Source organism: Scomber japonicus, chromosome 3, assembly GCF_027409825.1.
Source record: "Scomber japonicus isolate fScoJap1 chromosome 3, fScoJap1.pri, whole genome shotgun sequence".
In the NCBI taxonomy this organism is placed as follows: domain Eukaryota; kingdom Metazoa; phylum Chordata; class Actinopteri; order Scombriformes; family Scombridae; genus Scomber; species Scomber japonicus.
This window is the reverse complement of record NC_070580.1, coordinates 38,192,130-38,198,474: the sequence shown is the minus strand read 5'-3', so window position 1 is coordinate 38,198,474 and position 6,345 is coordinate 38,192,130. Positions and strand designations below refer to the sequence as shown.

General features: G+C 39.6%; 1 long non-coding RNA gene across 1 annotated transcript in view; it reads right to left on the bottom strand.

Annotated features, from left to right (window-relative positions):
* Positions 1-202: 202 nt before the first annotated feature.
* The window catches only part of LOC128355691 (uncharacterized), a 162,938-nt gene continuing 156,795 nt past the window's right edge, over positions 203-6,345 (bottom strand). Inside the window, exon 3 of the long non-coding RNA XR_008321140.1 lies at positions 203-514. This is a non-coding gene — a long non-coding RNA (uncharacterized LOC128355691). The remainder of the gene's footprint in view (positions 515-6,345) is intronic.

The following is a 6,345-nucleotide window of genomic DNA, read 5'->3' as shown; positions in this document are numbered from 1 at the left end:
AGAGCTAAATAGATAAAGCATCAAGAAATATCTTTAAATATTCATCATAAACAAGCTTTAACTGCACAAACTTGTATTAATTTAAATAATAGTCAGCCTTCATTTCTTTACACAAACACATTAATTAAAATAAAAAATCTTACAGGCTTACAGGCCCCTAAAAATATAATTATTTTCTCCCCGTCATAAACACAGCTGAGCATTTCCTTTACAGTCATGTTAGCAATGAGAGACGTAACGTTAGCTTTCTCTCTGAGACTTTAGTTCCAGATGTTGACGTACTAGTTTGGTGATTAGCGTCAGGTCCGTCTCCCTCAGTAACCGTCACAGCAGACAGCAGCTTTTTGTCCATGTGAAGCCACCGTAGCTCAACTCTGCTCCACATATTTCACACCTGACAACATTATCCTTTACTTTCTGGAAGCTTTTAAACCACGCTGGACTTTAGTGTGTCTTCGTCTGCATCATGTTCCCTCCAGTCAGCTAGCTAGCAGGCTAACTTACTACCAGTCAGCTAGCTAGCAGGCTAACTTACTACCAGTCAGCTAGCTAGCAGGCGAACTTACTACCAGTCAGCTAGCTAGCAGGCTAATTTACTACCAGTCAGCTAGCCAGCAGGCTAACATACTACCAGTCAGCTAGCTAGCAGGCTAATTTACTACCAGTCAGCTAGCCAGCAGGCTAACATACTACCAGTCAGCTAGTTAGCAGGCTAATTTACTACCAGTCAGCTAGCTAGCAGGATAACTTACTACCAGTCAGCTAGCTAGCAGGATAACTTACTACTGAGTCAAAGTAGCCGAGAGCAGCAGGAAACATTCACTCTGTGTTTCAGGTTCTACTTCAACACAAGAAGCTTAGAGCTCCTCCTAGTGGCTGAAAGTAGCTGTTAATGAACCTGAATACTAGACTAGAAGCTCAAAGGTTGGTTTTAATGACACATCTCTAGTTAGATGATAGAGGTATAAACAGAGACTTGAGTTTTAGGTTCTTGAGTGAATTTCACTTTGAATACGTATTTTATTAATCATAAAATAAGAATTATAAATAAGAACTAGTCAAGTAAGCGTCTGACTGTTACAATCAAATAAAAACCCAGACAGATAATTTTGAGGCTGAGAGTTTGTTGATAAAAATGGATAAACGATGCAGTGAAGAGATATTTTTATATGTGACTGGGTTGTAAAAGGCAGCGAGATAAAAGCTTTAATTGTGCTTTATGAGCCGTGATTTATGAATTAGCGGAAACCACTTAAATTCTGCCGAGCTTTTATTTTAGGAGACTGTGACAGTTTGTCTTCTGATGGCTGCACATTGGCTCCTGACCTCTGAAACAAACCCAACAACAACAGAAACCAACAGAAAACAGGAAGCACAGCGTTCCTGCATGTTTACACACATTTACATAAAAACATGTTTCACTAATTATTCTCCAAACACATCTATGGTTGGTTTTTGTCTTCTATCCATTTCTGCAGAGTAAAAATCAACCAGCAGAAATATTTATAAAATGCATTATCCTTCATCCTTCCTCCCTTCCTTCTTTCCTCTGTCCTTCTTTCCTTCCTTCCTCCCTTCCTTCCTCCCTTCCTCTTTCCCTTTCTCCCTCACTCCCTCCTACCTTCCTTTTCCTTCCTCCTTCACCTCCTTCCTTCATTCCTCCCTTCCTCCTTTTCTTCCTTCCTTCCTTCCTCCTTCCTTCCTTCCTTCCTTCCTCTGTACTTCTTTCCTTCCTTCCTCCCACCCTCCCTTCCTTCCTTCCTTCTTCTGTCCTTCTTTCCTTCCTTCTTCCTCCCTCCCTCCTTCTTTCCTTCCTTCATTCCTCCCTTTGTCCTTCTTTCCTCTCTTCTGTCCTTCCTTCCTCCCTTCCTTCCTTTTTCCTTCCTTCTTCCTCCCTTCCTTCTTCCCTTCCTTCTCCCTTCCTTCTTCCTCCCTCTTTCCCTTCCTTCCTCCCTTCCTTCTTTCCTCTGTCCTTCTTTCCTTCCTTCCTCCCTTCCTCTTTCCCTTTCTCCCTCACTCCCTCCTCCCTTCCTTTTTCTTTCCTTCTTCCTCCCTTCCTCCTTTCTTTCCTTCCTTCCTTCCTCCTTTCCTTCCTTCTTCCTCCCCTCCTTCCCTTCCTTCCTTCTTTCTCCCTCCCTCCCTCCTACCTTCCTTTTTCCTTCCTTCTTCCTCCCTTCCTTCCTCCTTCCCTTCCTTCCTTCCTCCCTTCCCTTCCCTTCCTCCTTCACTTCCTTCCTTCATTCCTTCCATCCTTGACTCAAGGTATTCAGTCAAACATCAACGTCTCTGTCTCGTTTAACTGTGTGAAGCCAGCTGCTCCCCCAACCAAAATCTAATAAATATGTTACTATTTAATCAGTGTATTAAGATGTCCTATATAATAAAATGTACCAAATTTAGTCGCTGTTGGATGTACATAACAAAGAGAAAAAAAGATGTTGAGTTATATTCTTATATTCTTTTCTTTGTCACATTCCAGTTTTAGTTTGAATAAGACTTCCTTCTTCTAGTTTGGTAAAGCGTTCAGTCTTAATGTCAAAATTAAAACCAACAAAAATACTAAACTTACAATTTAGCTGCTTTTTTAACCTTTGTGTCGTCCTCCCCGTCTGTTTTGACAGTTCCTTCTTTCCTCCCTTTCTTCCTCCTTCCTTCTTTCCTTCCTTCCTTCCTTCCTCCCTTCCTCCCTTTGTCCTCTCCTTTCTCCCTCCCTCCTACCTTCTTCCTTCCTTCCGTCCTTTCTCCCTCCCTCCCTCCTACCTTCCACCTTCCTTCCGTCCTTTCTCCCTCCCTCCCTCCTACCTTCCACCTTCCCTCCTTCCCTTCTTCATGAACCTTGCATGTCAGATATATATTGCTGTATGTGTGTATGTGTGCACTGCATGTATGTATTTGTGTATTTATGAGCAAAATATGACATGTTCAGGAGCATTCAGTCTGACTTTTGGTAAAAAAAATGGTACAAATGTGATTTAAATGATATAAAACCAACAAAAATACTAAATGTACATTTTAACAAACCTGATGCTGCTTTTATATCTAGTTTAACATACTTCATTGTTCATCTTGCCAACACTTATTTGTCATTAACCCCTTAGCATCCACCTGTTTTGGGTAATTTTCGCCTGTTTGGCATACCCAAATGGAAAAGCTTATAACACAATAACTGCTAGTCCTAGATGCATGTATGTTACCTCATTTGAAAGCTGACAAACTCTAGTTTCTGGAAATGTGCTTGTTCAGTATGTGGCACACACACAACCTAAACTACATCAGCTCAAACACATTTTTTTTGTCTTTGCCTAAACTATGCCATTTTTGAATAACAATAACTAGGCAATGCTTTATGACAGGCATATACCACTATACCACATACCTTCTACATCTTGTCAACCACACCTGGATGAAGTTTCAGACCTCTAGGCCTAACCATATGAAAGTTATGGTGTTTTTAGTTAGTGGTGTCACTGGCGTTCCCAAACCTCTCCAAAACGTCTCCAAATGGCCAAATTGTGCCAAATGCATTTACTCACTTCTGTGACACTGGAAACATTGCTGAAGCATTTTGGTGACTATAAAACCTTTCACCATGGTTCAAAACACATTTTTTCACACATTCATTTGATGGGTGGTTGGAGGGGTCTCCACATGTTAGCTGGCTATATTGAAATATTGTCATGTGACAAGACACTACAGAATGCTAAGTAACAAAAATGACAGACTATACTGAGCTGAATTTCAAACAAGGATTTTTTTTATTCTTCAAATGTACTAGTACTATATGTACAACTGTGCCAATATCAACAAAATATGAACAATGAATAAACTATACAAAATATACAGAATATGAACTCAATATGAACAACACACAAAAACTATAAAAAAGTGTATAAAAGTAAAAAGTAATGCAAATACTGTTGGGTTTGGGGGTGCAGTGCAACATGAGGTGGATGGGTGGGGGTGGGATGTTGATGCAGGTCCTTGGTCCAGGTGATGCAGAGGGGGGGGGGGGGGGGGTCTGTCTGCCTCAGTCTCAGGCTCCCAATCTACATCACTGTCAGTCTGTGACCTACAAATCACAATGTAATGCACATATGTAAACAAATTATAGTAAAACAATTACACAAAAACATCAGAAAAATAACTAATAAACAGAATAATTGTATTGGGGTAATATACCCAGTGTCTGGGCATTCACAATAAATAAAAGCCTAATGTAAAGTCAATACAGTAAAAAAAAAAATCTGTTCAATTTGTTTACAAGCTTGATAAAAAAATAAAAAATAAAAGTGGAATTAGGGGCACACAAAGAAAGAGGTGGATTACATAACTTTAGTCCTACAGTTGAAACTACAGCTACCAGGGGACAATTTGCAATGTACTGTACTGTTTTCACTTTATTCTACTGTACTTCTGAATAAGCAGAACCCCCCCCCCCCCCCCCCCCCCCAACGTTAATTCAGCTTTCATTCATGACTAAATTAATAAATAAATAAACAGATATAATCTATAAAGCATTATAAGCCTCTTCAAGTCCAGGCTAAAAACGCACTTTTTTAGGATGGCTTTTAACACCTAGTAGGATGACACTTTTATTTTATTTTATTTTATTTTATCTTATTTTATTTTATTTTATCTTATTCTATCTTATTCGATTTTGTTGTATTTTATTGCTTTCACTGTTATTTTATTGTTTTTAATTGTTTTTATTTTTCTCTTTATTTATTTATTACCTGCTGTAAAGCACTTTGGTACACCGCAAGGACTGTTATTAAGGGCTGTATAAATAAACTACATTACATTACATTACATTACATAAGATATATAAAGATACCGTTACTCACCGATCTAAGATGTAGTGAAGTCCGTCAGAGTCATATTCACTATCTTCACTTTCTTCAGATACCATAACCATCTCCAAAAGCCTCCAAAGCCTCTTCCAGTACATACTTGGTCATCTTTGTAGCTTTCGGGGTCGTAAAATATCCAAAATATCCGTAGAAAAAAGTTTAAATGTCCGGGCGACCGTGCGTCACGTCACTACTACGCGCATGCGCTCTGCTCTGAGAAGGGAGACTGCTCAAGTTAGGGTTACGCGACGTCATAGTTTGAGTCATACCAGAGACATTATAATAAGAGAAGGACTCTGGTCATACTAACCCCCCCATGGACATGCCTACCATCGTTGGAAAGGTAAATTTATTGGCTACAATCCTGAATGATTGACATGTTGATAGCCAATAAGCCTAGGCTATACTAGGGCTGCAAAGAAAAGAAGACCGAGCCTATTGGTCCTCCAAACTGGGAGCGCTTGGTCTCTTTCACGGGGTGTACCGGGATGAAAACTCAACAGAAAAAGATAGGGACACTTTTGTTTTGTAGGTAAGAAGATAAGGAAAACAAACATACCCAACAACACTATACAGGAACTAAGGAAAATATCGCTAAGGCTCAGGAAAGTTTGGATTTTATTTGACGAACAAAGTTGGCAGACGCTGAACAATGGACTTTACAGGACAATATTCAGAAGCTGGAATAATTTTATGAAAAACCATTTTGATAATTTTGATCAGTGGAGTCTTATGAACAGAATGAATATAAACAATTGAGGAATGGACACATAATTGGGCTTCATGACTGCTTCAAAGGTAGGGGGTCGCTGTTTATTTTATGTACCTCACGTTTACCATGCCTGTAAATATTAATGATTTATTGTTTGATGCTCATGATGTCTGTAAAATCAACTGGATGGTTGTCTTGCGGAGACTCTAACCTTTCTAACGATGTATAGCATGTCCATATTGACGGAAGTTGAAGCTGTATATATTGCTGCGTATCATAATTTCAGCCGCGGGAGGGGCAAATCCCGCCGGTGGGCGAAGGATGTTATAAGGGGTTAACCCATATGTGTCAGGGCCCGGTAGTTTTGTAATGTATTTTGTCTTGTCTACTTCCTGTTTTATTTTGGTATGTCTTGTCTAACTTCCTCCCCTCCCTTCCCCTGATGTGTTTCACCTGTGCCTCGTTATCATCAAGTAGTGTATATACAGTCAAGCCCGAAATGATTCATACCCCTGGCAAATTTTGACTTAAAGTTACTTTTATTCCACCAGCAAGTTGTTTTTTGACCGGAAGTGACACAGGCGTCTCCAAGAAGATAAAAAGACGATGTACAAAAGGCATCATTGTGGTAAAAAAAATATTTCAGTCAGCTTTAATTTACATTTGAACAAAAAGTGGCATGTCCAAAAGGGGTATGAATAATTTCGGGCTTGGCTGTATGTGTGGATGCTCTTTGCCTTCTGTGTCAGATCGTCTTGTCAGTTTCCTGTCAGAGTTTCAGTG